This window comes from Typopeltis vanoorti, chromosome 20 (assembly GCF_054136105.1).
Source record: "Typopeltis vanoorti isolate ZY-2024b chromosome 20, IOZ_Tvanoo_1.0, whole genome shotgun sequence".
Classification (NCBI taxonomy): Eukaryota; Metazoa; Arthropoda; class Arachnida; order Uropygi; family Thelyphonidae; genus Typopeltis; species Typopeltis vanoorti.
Window position 1 is genome coordinate 18,790,727 of NC_143568.1, and position 20,188 is coordinate 18,810,914.

A 20,188-nucleotide genomic window follows, 5' to 3' on the forward strand; every position below is an offset into this window, starting at 1 on the left:
GCCCGGCTTTCCGTCGTCCTCAAGCGTCTCACGACCACTTTAAAATCGGATTAACCAGCGTTTCCCAAACTGTGGGCAGCGGCCTCCTTGGGAGCCGTAGGTTTCGTTGAGGGGGCCGTGAAATAATGAAAACAAATTAAAAATCTTTTAAGACTAAGTAGATTTTTTTTTCATCTTAAAAGAAACATATTTAATTTTTTTTATGTATTATTTCTTTTTTTGTTATTTTTTATATTTTAATGAGAAAAAATCCCACATTGGTGCAGGTTCACAAATTTTGCTTCCTGCATATTTCGGCGCTTAATGAATATTAGTAAATATCTGCTTATTCATATAAGTTTCATTTCAAAGCAGAAATCTAGGAATTGCAGTTTCAAATATTTCACCTGATATTGGTGTAGCAGTATCGAAACATATCCATCACATTGAATTGTTATTAAACTTCTTTTATATTTTTTATTCTTTCTTTATTACTAATCGTTTTACGTTTCATGTGCTTGTACTACATAACAATACATCTATCTATATAAAAATATGAGATAATGGGCCATGTAAGATGCTAAAAACGATTTTTGCAATATTCACTGTGTATGTTTAGTATTGAATATAAATACAATAAATATTATAATAATATATGTCTATATTACGATTTTTTTTCTAGGGGACCTTGAAATATTTTAATTTTTCCAAAGGGGGCCCTGACATCCAGAAGTTTGGGACGCACTGGCTTAAACCACTCGTAAACTTGAGTACGGGATAAGCATTCATCACCGTATGCTTTTTTGAAGCATTTGATGCGTTTCGGTAAACCTTTTACCTAGTTTAACACAAAAGTCAATCGCAGCTCTCTGTCTGAAACTCGTTTTCCGACCATTCCTCAAAACACACTGTCACCCTTGGCACTATAACTCAGCTTCTAATGAAATAAATGTCATAAACAGTTGACAGAACACTAATGAAGGTTGCTGCTTTGGACAACAAAAAAATACAACAGGTGGCGCCACTAGTTTCTTCTATTTTCGAAAAATTTGGTTTGTTTTTGGACAGAGGGTATAGTTTGAACTTATCAAAGTGGAATAACTGAGTGACCGATAGGCATGATGGATAATAGCATACATTTTACTTCTTAAATATTTTGAAAAATTATGATTATATGCATTTTTTTAGTAGTTGTGATGTTTAAAGGACGAAGCCAATGACACAACTATTGAGAAATACATGTGGCCGGCTATCCAACAAAATAATTGTATAGTTATAGGCTATAAATGAACTAAAGTATGTTGTAGGCTGTCAAAATATGTTACAGTCGTAAAGCAACAGCGTAGTTATAGACTATAAATGCACTTAAGGTATGTTGTTTATCCTGTCAAAATGGAAGTTAGAATCGTAAAGCAACTGAGCAGTTTTAGGCTATAAATGCACTTAATATATGTTGTTTAACCTGTCAAAATATATGTTATGCCGACATGAGGTTAATTTTGCAAATCAATAGGTGTCGAGATTACTAATGTAAGTGATAAGATAGCAGTTGACGAGTCTCCCCGAAAAGCGTGAACGCGCTTCAAGCAGCTTGTGCTGATTTTTTGGCACAGAATGCTTGAAAGTGTCACAATGTTATTTATTAGCATACGTAAGCTGTAATTAACAAACAGCTTACATGTTGTCACTCAAATAGCGCTGGAAAAAAACTACAATGACTTTAATTAGAAATTTGGAAATTAAATTTTTGCTGGACTTTTAGCTTTAATTTTTTAACACGAAATATGGAAAGAATTGCGTTATATTCTGTGTTAATACGCTAAAATTGTGAAGACAGTTTTCTGATATATTAAAAGATTACAGATTACAATTTCCTGTTTGTTACTGGCAACTCAGTTTTTTTTTTGTTGTTGTTGTTGTTGTTGTTTGTTTATTTCTCAAATACTTTCTTTAGATGTAATTCATGCAGGAGTCTTCCAAGTTGTGACAAGCAGGTGTCTGAGCGCAAAATTATTTTGCTACACAGAACTCATTAAACAGTAATTTATTTCCAGGAGACCGTGGAAATTAAACCTCGATGCAGGAAATTATGTAAGGAAGCAATTATCGTGTTTACTGAAATAAAAATTGCTTTCAACGTTAAAATAAAACAACAACAACAACATATTCTTCAGGCGTTTTACGGTACTAATTTATGCGTTCAGGCTTGTGCGATAACGCAGATACAAGAGCGAAAAAAAAATCAAGTATAATAACACTAATGGAGGTTTTGAACAAAAGTATGCAGACGATCAGAAAGTTGTTATTTAAATGAATCATGAACGCCAACAATAAAGTCCTTAATGTATATTGAATTATGGAAACTAATAATAATTTAATAAAAAATGCAGATAACACAGAATACTAATTTTTGTCAAGTATTATGAAAATCTACAATATAATGTTTAATAAAAGTATAGAACCGTCATGAAAATTTAAAAGAATAATGAAAACAAAATAAAATAATTTATAATAATTAACAATAATCGTTTATTAAAAACATGCAGAAGACCACGAAAGTTCATTGCTTAATAGAATCGTGAAGGCCAACGTTAAAATCATTAGTGCATAACAGAGAATAAAATAAACATGAAAATTTTCAACAATTGTTAAATTAACGCATGCAGACTACCACCAGGGTTCATTATTTAATAGAATCATGAAATTCAACGATAAAATTATTAATATACTGTATAACAGCAAATAACACAAATATGGAAATTAACAATAATTGTTTAATAAAAGCATGCAGACATTCATGATGGTTAATTGCCTGAAAGACAATAATAAAATCATTAACCATGATGGTTCTTTGTTTTATAGAATCATCAAAGTCAATAATAAAATCATTAACCATGATGGTTCATTGTTTTATAGAATCATGAAAGTCAATAATAAAATCATTAACCACGATGGTTCATCGTTTTATAGAATCATCAAAGTCAATAATAAAATCATTAACCACGATGGTTCATCGTTTTATAGAATCATAAAAGTCAATAATAAAATCATTAACCATGATGGTTCATTGTTTTATAGAATCATGAAAGTCAATAATAAAATCATTAACCACGATGGTTCATCGTTTTATAGAATCATAAAAGTCAATAATAAAATCATTAACCATGATGGTTCATTGTTTTATAGAATCATGAAAGTCAATAATAAAATCATTAACCACGATGGTTCATCGTTTTATAGAATCATGAAAGTCAATAATAAAATCATTAACCACGATGGTTCATCGTTTTATAGAATCATCAAAGTCAATAATAAAATCATTAACCATGATGGTTCATCGTTTTACAGAATTATCAAAATCAATAATAAAATCATTAACCACGATGGTTCATCGTTTTATAGAATCATGAAAGTCAATAAAAAAATCATTAACCATGATGGTTCATTGTTTTATAGAATCATGAAAGTCAATAATAAAATCATTAACCACGATGGTTCATCGTTTTATAGAATCCTAAAATTCAATAATAAAATCATTAACCATGATGGTTCATTGTTTTATAGAATCATGAAAGTCAATAATAAAATCATTAACCACGATGGTTCATCGTTTTATAGAATCATCCAAATCAATAATAAAATCATTAACCATGATGGTTCATCGTTTTACAGAATTATCAAAGTCAATAATGAAATCATTAACCACGATGGTTCATCGTTTTATAGAATCATCGAAATCAATAATAAAATCATTAACCATGATGGTTCATTGTTTTATAGAATCATCGAAATCAATAATAAAATCATTAACCATGATGGTTCATCGTTTTACAGAATTATCAAAGTCAATAATAAAATCATTAAATTATAATAGAAATAAGGAAATTAGCAATAACTGTTTAAAATAAAGACAAAGATGACTTAGGTGTTTTTAAGAATTATGAAAGCCAACGTTACACTTTTATTTAATAGAATTATGGACTGATAATAATCAATCATATGTTGTTTAATAGATGCTAAATTATATTTAATCAGCGACCAGAAACAGGCTCTTAAAAAGGAGGCATCTGTTTTCATAAATATATGTGAATTAGCTGATACGAAAATAGCTACAGCTCAAAGAAATTTAAGATTTCAACAAAGTGATGTCGTGCGTAATTTTCGGAGCAACTTAACTCTCCGAATCTTTCAGAGGTAAAAAACAAAGAAAAAAGTCCATATAATTTACTTTTGTATGCAATTTCGCCAGACTACTGTAACGCGAGACATTTGTCAGTGATTTAAGATCTCCTTTTAATCCAACGAGGTGTGAAAGCATTTCTCATCAAAGAAGCAACGAATCTGATTTAAATATATCGGACAGTGAATGCATCTGGCGTGCTGTTGTTCTGATAAGAGCATGGAATCCTTCAGCTTGCTTGCATAGTGAAATATTGAGAAATACTGCTGCTGCCATCTTCACTGTTGATATGCCGTGTTTCCAAGCAACTGAACTTGCATTATAAAGCTTTGTAGATCCACAAATAGCTAGGATTCCTATTTATTTTTCGATTCTCAATTTACTGTGCAATGGATTATTACTTTACTTCTTTTTTTTAGTTCGTTTTAACTCTCTCTTTATTTATCGCTGTTTTATTTCTTCCTGTGAGGACTGCAGTAAGACAACAAGTTGCTAACAAGTTCTATTATTCAAATGTCTCGAAATGTTACATTAAAAGCTAATAAGTTCTTCTGTCCATTTGGTTTTAGTTTTAATGCAACATTCTTATATATAAAGTGGATGTTTGCCTGTTTGTTTGTCTTTGTTCGATATAGACATTTACACACTATCGTCATCAAAGTTTACACGGTCCTAGTTTCAGAAGCCTATAAATGATAGTTGAGTCCAAAATTTCGATTATATCAGAACTGTATTGCTAACAAACCATTATGAAATCTGTCCAAAACAAATTGAAACATGAAACAATGAAAATTGTGAAAACAAAATGAATTTTGAAACAATGAAAATTGTGAAAACAAAATGAATTTTGAAACAATGAAAATTGTGAAAACAAAATGAATTTTGAAACAATGAAAATTGTGAAAACAAAATGAAACATGAAACAATGAAAATTGTGAAAACAAAACAAATCATGAAACAATGAAAATTGTGAAAACAAAATGAATTTTGAAACAATGAAAATTGTGAAAACAAAATGAAACACGAAACAATGAAAATTGTGAAAACAAAACAAATCATGAAACAATGAAAATTGTGAAAACAAAACAAATCATGAAACAATGAAAATTGTGAAAACAAAATGAATCATGAAACAATGAAAATTGTGAAAACAAAATGAAACACGAAACAATGAAAATTGTGAAAACAAAATGAATTATGAAACAATGAAAATTGTGAAAACAAAACGAATCATGAAACAATGAAAATTGTGAAAACAAAATGAATCATGAAACAATGAAAATTGTGAAAAAAAAATGAATCATGAAACAATGAAAATTGTGAAAACAAAATGAATTATGAAACAATGAAAATTGTCAAAACAAAATGAATCATGAAACAATGAAAATTGTGAAAACAAAATGAATCATGAAACAATGAAAATTGTGCAAACAAAATGAAACACGAAACAATGAAAATTGTGAAAACAAAATGAACATGAAACAATGAAAATTGTGAAAACAAAATGAACATGAAACAATGAAAATTGTGAAAACAAAATGAATTATGAAACAATGAAAATTGTGAAAACATAATGAAACACGAAACAATGAAAATTATGAAAACAAAATGAATCATGAAACAATGAAAATTGTGAAAACATAATGAAACACGAAACAATGAAAATTGTGAAAACAAAATGAACATGAAACAATGAAAATTGTGAAAACAAAATGAATCATGAAACAATGAAAATTGTGCAAACAAAATGAACATGAAACAATGAAAATTGTGAAAACAAAATGAATCATGAAACAATGAAAATTGTGAAAACAAAATGAAACACGAAACAATGAAAATTGTGAAAACAAAATGAATCCTGAAACAATGAAAATTGTGCAAACAAAATGAAACACGAAACAATGAAAATTGTGCAAACAAAATGAAACACGAAACAATGAAAATTGTGAAAACAAAATGAACATGAAACAATCAAAATTATGAAAAAAAAAGAAATAACGCAGAATGGCATTATTATTTCTTTTCTTTTCTTTTTTCTTTGTTTTTATGTTATTCATTGCTTTGTGAGCGGTTTTTTGCAATACAACAATGACAACATCTTTTGTGATTTCCACATTTTTTAGGAAATTTAAAAAGTCTTAGATACGAAGCTTTGAAATTTATTAGACTTTCCTCCACTTACAGAATACCACTAAGAGAATGAACCTCTTGAGGGTGAATATTTTTAAAAAGAAAAGATTATATTGTGAATCAAAAATTGCCAGTGGAGACCAAAAAAAAAACATTCTCCATTAGTTAAAGTGGCATAAAATACAAGGTCAAGACATTAGATTTGTTAATCTTGTTCTTCAGCAGGTCTATATAGAATAACCTTGTTATAAGCAAAGCGAACACCGATTAAGATTTCATAGCTCCCAGCCCTAGAGAAGATTCGAACTCAAGCTAGTGTCAATGATAACCTAAATGAGTTTTCTGGATGTCAATAGTTTTAACTATTTAACGACATTTGAGACTTGATTAGTAAGAAATTTTAGTGTAACATCATCCTGATGACCTAAAAGATTTATTTATTTTTTCATCAACATTAAAATAATTTTCTCGATAATTCGTATACTCGATGGTAGTAAAATAAAAAAAATATATTGGAAGTCGTAACATTTAGGGATAAAAGAAAAGCTTGAAAATATTTTATCCTGCTCATCATGCAGGTGTCCATAAACGAAATTACAGTATTTGTCTTCATGGAAAACGAGAGAAAGGTTATTAATTTAAGAAATAACGATTTCTTATGTGCTAACATGCTGCATTTCAGTTTTTCTTAGTTAAACAAAGATAAATGTGCTTAATAAAACAAATAAATGGAAATTACTGATGTATCTTATACATCATTGTCATCTTAATGCGGCTACGTAAATTCTGTTTTCTCTATTGTCATACTTTTCTATTTTTACAATACTTTACCTATTGACCGCTCTTTTTAACAGTAAAAATGCCTTATGACATCATAATAGACAATGCGCTTCTGCCATTATTATCCTTTTAATTGTTCATTAAACTTTGCGCTTCTGCATTATTTAAATTAGAATTCTTGTGTGATGAAATATCGCACTGTGCATCAGCTAGATCCTTTCCTAAATGATGACTTGTAATAAATAATAATTAAGCTAGAAAATATTGTTGCATTAAACATTTATGGCTTCTCTTACAAGCGCTAAAGATTGTTAAGAGTGACCATTCTTGCTAACAGGAGAAATGTGCTCTTACCAACTGCCAATATCTTATCCGTCTGACTATTCAACTTCAAAACAATAGACTTGGCACGTGATTGTCTCAGTCCTGTCTATTGATTTATTCTTTACTGCGCATTGTGGGTTTCCACTTCCTTTAAATTGCTAATTAGTTAATCAAACTCATTGACAAAGATACGGGTCTTCCTCGAGGTGATTGTAATTTAAATCTGTATCCCTTCCACATGTTTACTCATGAAGAAATTCAAAATATTTAATGGTTATCTTTAAATATTTTGAATTTCTTCATCAAAACTAGAAAGAGCAGAAATAGCACATAAGTGTGTTTATCCGTCATTAACACAGTCATGATGTTGATTAAAAATTTGAAGCCCACATTAGTGTAGAACTGTAGAACTTTATATTCCTGTAAAACTCCTGTAAAACAGGAGTTTTACAGGAGTATAAATAAATCAATAAATTACGGGTGATGATACAGCGTTGCCCCTTTATACGGGAGTTTACGGTACCATCTATTCCCCCAAATTTTATCCAGGCTCCGGAACCGGCATAGGCTGACGAATCAGGCCGATGGCTGGGTCAGTATATCTGACTGTAATCCGTGTGTGTCCTCGGAACGGTTTGCCTGTTTGCGGGATGAAAAACCCCAGATAAACTGGAGAAAAAAATCCTGCTATCCACTCCCAAGACCGCTAACTTGGCTACGGCTGAGGAAGATCCTTGAGCTCCTCACGTCGTCGACGGGAATCGAACCTAGGACACTCCTTCTCCAGGCATATGGTTGCGAAGTGCATAGACACTCGGCTAACCGCGCGGACTACGTAATGATAATGTGCTGTATCGGGATCCGCATTAAAACTCTTGAAACTCTTCACTAAAAGTTAAAGTATTTCAAGTGGTTGTCCGCATGGATTACAATGTGATTACAATGAATAAAATTCACCATTTATTTCAGCCTTACTAAATGTTTTCCAGTGCTGATCCTAGAGCCTCCGTAGCTCAATCAGTACAGACAAAGCCCTTAGTTTGGAAAGACCTGGGTTCGATTCCCGTCCATGAGGTGAAGGACCTTTATCTAGTCTCTTTCGACTAAAGAGGAGTTTAGCCGGTCTGATACGGGGTTAGAGGGGTGTTTAAGTTAGAAAATATTAAAATACAAACAAATGACTGCTGAATTTTTAACACGATCATCCCTCAGAACAGGCAAACCAGCCCCGTAAACACACACGGATGTACAGTCATAAAATACATACTTAATTCCTCATTGGGAGCTCGACTCAACCTAAGGGATGGAGGAAAACCCCATACGAATAAATAAATAAACGTGCGAATATCCTTACTTGATTTCTTGCCAAGACTTGTGCATTTTTTCCGTAACGTTCTTTACATCCCATTCGTTTGTTATTGTGTTTTAGTGTTTCCAAGAGGATCACAAAACCAATTGAACTTTATTGGAAATTAAGGACTTTAAACTAAGGTAATAATTTCCAAGATATGCTTTCCCTAAGGTATTCTGAATATCCATAAGACTTTATGAATCTTTATACAGACTTTTGAATTATGTTTTTTCTTTATTGATTAAATAAAGAAAAAAGCAGCAATAGGTCTTTCTAAAAAAGATGGATTAAATGTCTATAAAATCATATTTTTGTTTTATAATTAAGCGTCCAAGTCATTTGACGAAAAGATTAAATTTAAATATTCAGTAAAGTAAAAATAACTCAAAAAAACGGATAGTTAGAAAATAAAAAAATGAAAATAAACGGATTGTAATAATTAGTTTTCTATTTATTTCAAGTACGGATGATTAAATTAAACCATCAGCAAATATTGTTGTCTGGAGTTTAAGTTTTTTGCTTAATACGCTTAAAAATGTGTGTACGTTAATCAAGAGACGATTGTGTTAATTAAAAGTTTTATTTTTGAACGACTGACTACTTCTAAACTGCAGTAGAAAACACTACGGTGTGAGAGTAAAAAGGAAGAAAGAAGAAAAGAATAAAATGTCTGTTGAAATACCAACAAATGACTGCTGATTTAACACGATTCTGTTTGCGTCACTGAGAGGAAGTTCTAACAACTCAAACTGTGGCACGAATATTTTGAATGGTGATGTAAAAAAAGTAAAACTTTTCTTTAACTATAGAAACTCTCTGTCTGTCTGTCTCTCTCACTTCGTAACGTAGATATGGACAGAAATAAAACTACAGCTGGTTGTAGTCGATGCTTTACTTTCCTGTGGCTCTACTTTAATGATGGTAGCAGGCAAAAAAAACTTTCGTTGATTGATTTTCTGGTTAAAGCTTAGTCCGAAGATATGAAGGAAGTAGTGAAGCTGTTCTGTTTGTCATTAGATAACCAAAAGATGGGCTTCCTTAATGCATGTTTGGTTATCAGTAGAAGAGATCATGTAAAGCTAGTCTCGCTGTCGTCTTTCAGCAAACTATTTTTCCCAGAAAATCGATCGACAGCAGTAAAGACTTGCATTTTTCCTCCTTCCTCCTTAAGTAGTTCGTATGCAATACTGTTTAGTGATGACTGTTCTAACAATAGATTCTATTGCGACAGAATAACAGCATGTTTACTAATGTGAGGTAGATCCAAGAATGACATGAATCCTGGCATGCCTTGCATTGTTCCAAGTTCATTTGATATCTCGACTCCTGTGGTATTTCGAACAATTAATTAGTCCGGCATATGAGGAGGTTTCAAATAGGAGGCAACGAACCTGTAGCTTGATTATGATCTATGGACACGTGGCAGATACATTTCAGTGATCTGCTGAATCTACTGTACTGTGCTGTACTCTGTCATGCGTTCTCGTAATTATTCACAATATGTGAATGTGCCTCATTGTGTGCCCACGTAAAGACATTTGATTTGCTACTCAAATGAAAACATGAACTTCCACGACTAATGCTTTAAATGCAGATCCCTTTGTCCCTTCAACGTGCTGAATACAAAACTGTTTACTTTAAATAAATGAAATGCAGATTATTCTCTCCTCCAAAAGAGATCTCTGTTCATCTCCTCATCTACTCTTTAGTCAGAGACAAATCCTCAGATATTTACACCCTCTGTCCAAAAAGAAACCGAACTTTACGAAAATAGAAGAAACTAGTGGCGCCACCTGTCGTATCTTTTTCCTGTCGAAAGCGGCAACCTTCATTAGTGTTGTTTCAACTGTTTATGACATTTGTTTCATTAGAAGCCGAGTTATAATGCCGAGAGTGACAGTGGGTTTTGACGAACTGTCGGAAAATGAGTTTCAAGCAGAGCTACGATTGACTTTTGTGTTAAACTTGGTAAAAGTTTTACCGAAACGCATCAAATGCTTCAAGAAGCATACGGTGATGAATGCTTATCCCGTACTCAAGTTTGCGAGTGGCTTAAGCGATTTCAAAGTGGTCGTGAGACGCTTGAGGACGACGAAAAGCCGGGCATTCCAAAAACTGGACTGAGCGAAGTCAACATCCAAAAATTGGGATTCCAAAATAAACCGTGCGCAACATTTTGACAGAGAGTTTGGGCCTTCGTAAATTGAATTCGCGATTTGTTCCCCACAAGTTGACCGACGAGCAAAAAATGTATCGAATTGAAACACTGCAAGGACCTCATTAAATCCGCTCGTAAGGACTCAAACTTCCTTGAAAATATCGTTACTGGTGACGAAACGTTGTGTTTTGAGTATGAGCCCGAAACAAAGCGCCAGAGTGCTGAGTGGAGACCACCAGAAGAGGGGCATCCGAAACAAAGTCCCTTGGAGAAGTCAAAATAAAGATAATGCTGATTTGTTTCTACGATTCCAAGGGTATTACCCACAAGGAATTCGTTCCGCCTGGCCAAACGGTCAATGGTGACTTTTATCTCGAAGTTTTGAAGCGATTGATAGCGAGAATTCGTCTCGTACGGCATGAATATCATGACGGCCGACCGTTCGTCAAAACACACTGCCACTCTTGTCACTATAACTCGGTTTGTAATAAAACAAATGTCATAAAAAGTTGACACAACACTAATGTAGGTCGCTACTTTCGACAGCAAAAAGGTACAACAGGTGGCGCCACTCATTTCTTCTATTTTCGAAAAGTTCGGTTTCTTTTTGGACAGAGGGTGTATTTCTCAACATCACATATCTTATAGCCCTTTCTGACACCAATGCATCACATTTTTAACGCTTAGAGCGCTTCCAAAATGTTTACTCTTTTGGCATAGTCTCATTTTCTTTGGCTCTCGGCATTTTTTTTTTGTCTTGAGAAGGAACTACTTACATTATAAAAGTTTTATTTTCTTTCTCTCATAAAATATTAATCCGACATTTGGGATGGCGAATAGAAAATCGATTGTGAAGATGAAAGTAATTCGACCGATTCTAGAACGAACTTTTTCAACGTTGTATTTTTGGTCCTACATTTTCCTTTGAATACTAGAATACACGAGCACAACTTTCACTACCAATACACACTTCTAAAACGAATCAAAGTGGCATTTCCTTTATTTTATTTTATTTTTTGTTTCCTTTCTCTTTCTATCTTTTGGAACAAAAATTGTTTCATTTTCTCGTAGGTCAATAATCTGAAATTCTTCAAAAAAGAATGCTTCCATAGCACCATTGATATACCACCAGGTACAAGTAAATGCCATCGTAGTAAATGCCATGGCACTGATTATTTGGAAGGAACTAGATTCGAATCCAGTCTAGGAATCCAGTTTACAATAGTTTTTTAACTGAAGTTAGCCATCTCGCACGGAGGCCATAGAGGGTTCTTTCAGGAAAGTGCTGGTGATTTCATTTCACCTAGACAAACTAGCCATAGAACACATATATATTATGCATAATGATTTAACGCATGATGCACTTGCTTACCTTTGTATTTTTAAAAATATTCGTAGTAATGTTCAAAGCAATATCGTGACAAGTTCATTTGTGTGTTCAGACATGTGAAGTTGTTTCTGGAAGTTGATGGAATTTGCAGTTGTAGCCTTGTTAGAAAAGAATTTTTTTCTTGTTGGGACTTGTTGGAATATGCCATGTAATATTCCATTGTTATTCTTGCACTAATTCATTCATTACTAGTTGTATTTATCAGATCTTTCTTTCGATCGACTGTTTATGTTCGCGAAAATCTCAGATGTGCTATTAAAAAGGACGTAAGGTATTGCCGGCATGTTTTCGTAGATGTTAATTTGCCTTTGTACGGTAAAAGACCTTTATAATAACAATTAATGAAAAAAGCTAGGTGAAAAGGGTTATTATTATAACTAAAGGTTGCCGTTTTTTTTAAATAAAATTAAAACAAAAATGCATGTTATACCAGTTTTACACTTGATATCGTATCTACATTCTTAAAAATTCAATTTTTAAGAAACTTTAACATTTCTATAATAATTCATGCATATTATCAGAGGTGTCTGTGGCATTTTGTTTTCAACTCCCTCTCTCGCCCCCAGCCTTTCCATACATTTTCTTTCTTTTTAGTCCAGTTGTGGAGAAATAGTTCAGGAGATCTTAAGCAATCAACGTAAGAAACAGTTGCATTGTAATCAGTGGCGGCTCGTGGCTAGAAATCGTGGGGGGTGCTGCAACTTTCGAAATAGACATACACACTGTAAGTACAGTGTACACGTGTTTGGATAAAATATCAAAATTATGGTAAAAATTAAAAAATATTAAACATGAAAAAATATTGTTTATTATCGATAAAATTATACAGTTTAGTATAATTCAAAATTACTTAAAAATAAAATCCATTATCATAACCCCAATAAAGTTCTTAAACAAAAACTATAACAAATGTTATGTCTTTAATTGTAATGTCCAAATATTTAAAGAGACGGAGTAAACACGATAAGCACTACGAACACTCTACTACTGGCGCAAACTTCATATAAACAACAGTGGAACTGCGCGACGGACAGTGCCGCATTACGCTAATAGCTCGCCTCTCACTATGGCGTGCATATGCTTGCGCGCGTAGCAATATGCCACTGTGATAAACACAGTGCTGCTAGCGCCCTCCTAAGTGCTACAAGATGGATTTTTATTATTTTTAATACAAAATAAGAGAATTGTAGAGGATTGCTGATGATAAAATTAAATATTACAAGCAAATATAAATAAATTAATATAGTTATATATTTTTATATACTCTGTAATAACTTTCTGATGAATTTCTTAATAACTCTAATGATTCTTGTAATAAAAGTACACTTGGCTTTTTATTTTGAGTCACTCCCATGACTCGTAAAATAAAAATGGAAGCAATTCTGTGTAATTACATTTTCTTTTTTTTTTTTGAATACCAAATCCAACATCTGACAAGCGCTCAACAACAAGGAAAGAGTTCTGAAAATGTGAGCAAGAAAATAAATGAAACTCGGTAAATGTTAAACGATGTAAGCTTTAATAATTATCCGCACGTTATTAAGGATTTCTTCTTTCCATCCATAACTAATATTATTAAGCTCGTAAGGCATTCTCTGAGGCTTCGTGTTGGGAACTTTCCACAAGAGAAAATTGCATATATTAATTATTAAGAAGAAGAACATGACAGCACATTTTCTACTCAAGTAGGCACATTAACATTTACGCTAAGAAGCCAAAGTTTTTGTATTTTCCTACTATTACTTAGTGGTCCTTTTTAATACGAGGTATTTATTCCTCTGTAATACGAACACCTCATGAAAAAGACTTAATCAGTATAGTTTACAAGATGCATTAATTTTCATTGGTGAAATACAAAATGATGCAGACACTGTGAATAATTTGAAGGAAGAATTATGCATTGCTGAACAGAAACTTTCATATGATGAATTAAAAATCATTCCTACTAAATATTTGCCGACGATAATTTATTTTAGTTGTTAAAAAACCTTCACTTTTGTCTGGAGGGTTTCAAAATGAGCCAAAGAAATTTTGTGTACATCCGAGGATCTCGGCCACATTTGTTAATGAAAGTATGACCTTTAGGTGCTCACTTTTTCGTTAGAAGAACAGATGGAAGTACCATGCAGAATGCAAAACATGTTTGTTTGTAGCTTAGGACACTGCCTTTCATAAGATTTAAAATTAAGAAAATTTCTTCTTTTTTTTACAATTTAGAACTGTTTTAGTTTGTGGAATGCAGAGATGCGGATTTAGACATATCTTGTAATTAAAAGAAGTTTATTATACCTTCGTTATTTTTTGATGCATGATCAAAAGTTTGAGGTTCTACTATTTCAATTATAATTCATTATTCTGATACCACAAATTATTATTAATACTTGACACCTCCAGGAAGTCCCAGACTCATCGAGGGAAAGCACCACACGATCCATCAACTACAGCGAGCCGTGTCGTCTACAGCAACGCCATCCGCTGTCCACCACCACTCGTATTTTTCACAGACAATCACAAACATTCATGCCTAGGTGGGATTCGAACCCGCAGCCTTTTGGCTGGATAGCGGATGCGCTAACCACTCGGCCAACCAAGTCGGCATCTAATTACATTAGAAACTCGTCATTTCAAAATCTATCCAAATTTCAATAATTCTGAAATTTTGGACCAAATAGTTCCTTTTACGATGTTATATTTACGCAAGCATAAGGTTCAGTTATTGTGGCCAAAGATATTAATATCTGTTTTAGCTTAACAGAAAAAATGCATTTAAGATTGTATGCCTTCTCCAAGTTGCAGAAAATTAAAATTTTCATAAGGAATAGTCATTAAAATTGAAGTTCTTGTAGATAATGCTATATAGTCTCTATCTGCAAGAATTGATGCGGTTGCAAGCATTTATTTTTCATTTTAACACGGAAAGTAAACATGCATATCCGCATCTACGTTTGGCTTCTTGAATAACAGAGGAATCTTACAAGAGATGCTATTTTAAAGTGTACTGTTGCAAAGACCAACAGGAAACTGTAGTGCTATGAAGTAAACAGAAGCCATAAAAGTTTACCTGTGACAATAGAAAAAAACATTGATAACGTTTTTAGAGTTTGAGTGGGGAGAATTTCTTAAGAAGTGTCTGAAGGTTATTTTAAACGATGGTCACCATACAATAGTCGTCGATATATTGCGTAAACAGTTTTTAGTTCTTAACCAATGGAATATAGGTAAATATTCTATTGTGTGTGTGTGTGTGTGTGTGTGTGTGTGATATTTTCATTTCCCGGATTGATATATTTATCATCTTTTTTCGCGAAAGAAATTTTATAAATTGGATTTTGGAACTCGGAATTATAAGTACATATTTACATTATCGAAGTATAAACACAAATCACAAAGCATAAACACTAAAGTCACCTAGAATTCTGCCTCTTTGTGACTGTCAAATAAGTTATACCCGATATTGATCTCAGAAAAATAATTGATCAATCCACAGGAACTAAAGAGCCCAGACGTTGAATGTTTAAATAAAGCTATCTTCGATAACACATACACTTACCAAATCTAATCTTTTATTCAAGATACACCCGCTGTGTTTTACCTATAAAACGAATAAGTTAGAAGGGCTACTTTAATCTGAAAACCAAACACCAAGAACAAAATGATAAACCAAGAATTTCTTGGAGGAGATAAAATATTTTGAATGACTACAGTCTCTATGAAGGAATCCATTTATACTAACAGTAAACCAGGTGGCTTCTGAATGAATAATTTTTAGGATTAATGTCCCCTGTCCTAACAAGATAAGAAAGGTAGTAACGTGGATGAAGATTAAACTTGAACGTCTGGCGATTTATAACCAACTTCATGATTGAATTTTTCGAAAAGTTATTTGCGAAGAGTGGAATCCATGAAACCTCGTAACAAGAAAAGTGTGGCAGTCCTTGCAACAAAAATAATTGTGATCCATTAAATGTAATAAAAAATAAATAATACATTTTTTCCCGCATGTTTCATCTACGTAATGATTTGCCTAAATATAAAGATGTGTGATGATTTAATAACTGAATTATAGATGGCAATTTATATTTTTATATTCATGTACATGTAAAAGTAAACGTATTATTTACAAAAAAATAAAAAATTAATTAAAATTAATCCTTATCCGCCAACAGTGTTAATGTAATATAAGTTTAACCTTTCATGGGTGGGATACACATAAAACTGAAGCTTTTAGCTATACATCTTGCTTTTGTAAAAATAAATATAAATAGATTTAATTATTATAAATAAATGGTTGGTTATTGTTATAGAAAACAATACCCAAATGCAGCCAAGACCGGGACTCTAGTGCATGTATTACGTGTTTTCATTGTGCTTGTGTGTTTTCCCTTTGCAGTCACTAAGTTCGGCACATGCTACTAAGGATTCGAAGCCAGTATTTTAATCCAAAGAGCAGCGACGTCCTATGGAAATGCACTTATACGCATTTCACTGTTATTTTCATTTTTATTTTTATCTTTTTTTAACTGTGGATTGGAAAAGATCGGCAGTTCCACTAAACAAATTATGAATTATCGCTCAAGTTACAGGGAAAAAATAAATATTGTTTCTTAGTTTTAGAGAAAGTAGTAGAAATACTTCTGTAAGACGACAGAGGGTCTACAGAAATATTCCTAAAATATAACTCCATAAGGGTTGCTGTAGTCATTAAGTTTGATATTCGTTTACTGTTCTGTTTACTATTCCTCGTACACGTGTTTCTGACCCAGTTTAACTACAGCTTTCGTAATCTTTTAATAACATCTCCCTCCAAGTTCTAATTTGTCTTTCAAGTGCCATCTCTCATTATTATGGTAAACATCTTAACTGCCTCATTAGACAATCGATTTTTTGTTTCCCAAATCCAGACGTCCGAGTGAAATAATTATAACTTCGATAACGTCAAACAAAAGCTTCTCACACGTGGAGATGAAGATTTCAAAATTTGACTATAGGAAAAAACGAAGCCTTATTTATGATGAGCGAAGAATAAAGACAATGAATTTGTCTTTATTCTTCGAAAAGTGAACTTAAAGACAGAGTCTAACACAAAAGAAAATCAGTAATTTCAAAGAGACTAAAGTTATTAAATGAATAAGACTTTCTAGAAAGAGTATGTCAAAGAAAAAATGGATATAAACAAACTTGATACTACTATCCTCCTTCCGACAAAACAATTCATCTTCTCTTACCTTCAGCAACATCCAGATCCTCAGACAATATCAAGTTTCTGTTTTTGTAAACTGTTATTCACTTTGGCATGTCTTGGAATAAATAAATCACAGCAAGCAAAGCCTCAAAAAAGTGGATTTATGTTTAGCTCAACATTTTTTCGAAATGTTTGAAGTGAGTTTCTTCTAAAAATCATAGATATTTTAAAACAGTTAGGTTTTAGTTAGGTTTCGAATCATATAAATATGCACGAATAAAGTTTAAAGAAAAATCTTAATATTTTTAAATAAAATCTATTCAACAAGTAACCTATCAATAGAATGAAAAAAAGCAATAGTGATCCATATTTTTGAAAAGGTAGTAGAGATGACCCTAACATTTATAGAGGTATAAGTATTCTAAATTCCTGTTACAAAATATACAGCAGAATTTTAATTTTAAATACCAAACTAATAAAATATTCTGAAATCTTTATTTTAGAAGTACAAAGTGGATTTAGAAAACAACGATCATGTACAAACCCGGTCTTTTGTTTAAAATTAATAATAGAGAAAAGAAGAGAATATAATTTAGAAACACATGCTACATTTATTGACTTCGAAAAAGCATTTGGTAAATTTAAAAGAAGTGTTTATTTAACATATTAAAAGAAAGACAAATATCAAATAATACCGTAAAAGCTATCATAAGTATATATGAAAATGATTAATTACAAATAAGATTAAATTATAAACTATCATATCCGAGAGAGATAAACCAAGGAATTCGACAAGGATGTCCCCTCTCTGCAACTCTTTTTAATATCTACTTAAATGAAATAATAATAAAATGGAATAAACATTTCTATCAGTCTATTAAACTTTCTCCTACAGTGAACTTAAACACTCTCCTTTTTGCCGATGACCAAATAATAATTACAAATTCTGAAGATAACTTGCGGAAAGCTATTTTGAATCTAAATGAAATAGCTAAAGATTATGGAATGATAATATCAACAGAAAAATCAAAACTGATGGCCTTTAAAGGACAAGATCCAGTAAGAACTAAAATAGTAATACATAAGATTTTGGAACAGGTGAATTCATTTAAAAGATATAAAAGATGAAAAAGATATAACCCTAAAAATTGCAAAATATTTAAAAAAAAACAGGTGTAATTAACTCTATATTTAAACCAAACCTAGTTCAAAAACAAACCAGACTAAAAGTACACAATACATTAGCCCTACCAGTATTAATGTATGGAAGCGAAATCGGAACAATAAAACAAAAAGACAAACAAATATTAATAATAGGCTGAAATGAGGTTTATGGGAAAAACTGCAAAGTATACCCTATTTGATCACAAAAGAAGTGAAGAAATTATGAAATAATTAAATCAGGAATCAGTAATAGAAAAATTAAAAAATACAAACATAAATGGATGGAACACGTTCAAAGAATGAAAACAGAAAGATTATCAAAACTTACCTTAAAGTACAAACCAAGAAAACGATGACTTCTAAGGCCGGAACAGACCAATCTAGGCCTAAATGCTTGGAAAGCATTATGATGATGTTAAAATAGCAATGCCCCTCAACAAAGGAAATGTTGCAAGTCTCCAGTATACTTGTACCGCAGGTGAGCTAAGAGGTGGGGAGAGAAGGAGAGACCAAATATTCTGATACACTTTAAAGAAATTGGAGATAATCGTTTCTGAGAAATGTCTCTGAAAGGAACGTATTTCACTGACCAAATGCTGTAGAGATGAATGACTTAAAGTAAATGAGCTGTTTTGACTAAAACTGAACGGCAACTCTTTTTGACAGGCGATAACAGATTAGAATGTTGAGTGAATGATGGATGTCAATTCGAGTGAACAAAGAAAACAATGAAAGTATCAACAGGATGTGCAGAGAAGAAAGTGATCTCTCTTTGCTAAATCGGGAAATCAATAAACAAAGGCGTTATTCAACGTGATTGTGCTTTTTGAATAGTCTAAGATATTCTAAGATTTTGATGGAGGAAAAGACTCTCCATAAAGAATTCATGGATTAATACCGAATACGGTATCCTTTCCTGATTACTTAGTGGTGTAAAGATGAGTATTTACATTGTTTCCGGATTTCTTACTTGCTCTTCTTAAAATACTTGAGTTCCAAGGAAAGATATTTGAAGGAGACCAATTCATCCAATCATAATGACATCGTTTTGTATTTAAAAATCTCTAGATAATAAATAAATATTAATAATATCCTTTTTAAGATTTTTAATACACTCAAATAAGGCATCTACTAGCTTCAGCAGCAATTACGAACAATAAAAAATATCTTTTAGTTATTTATTTCTTAATATCAACTTTTAATAATTTTTTTTGAACTTATTTGCGTATATATTTACTTTCTGAGTTACACCATACTATGTCAATTATTCTAATAAATATTATTTGAATTTTAAATCTCAGCACATAAATAAAGCAAGTTACAAAACCACTTCCTTGTAATTAATCGTTTGGAATATATTTTTCATTTTATGTCATTTTTCGATTGCATAATTCTATAACATAAATGTGGTCGTCTTCAGGATTTGAAAGAAAATATATTCTAATCAAATTATACAATTTCTTTAAATTCACGAGAAGATACAATAAAGTGTTGTGTTTCGAATTTCAAATAAACATTTTATTAAGTAAACATCGTAACCTTCAATGTTT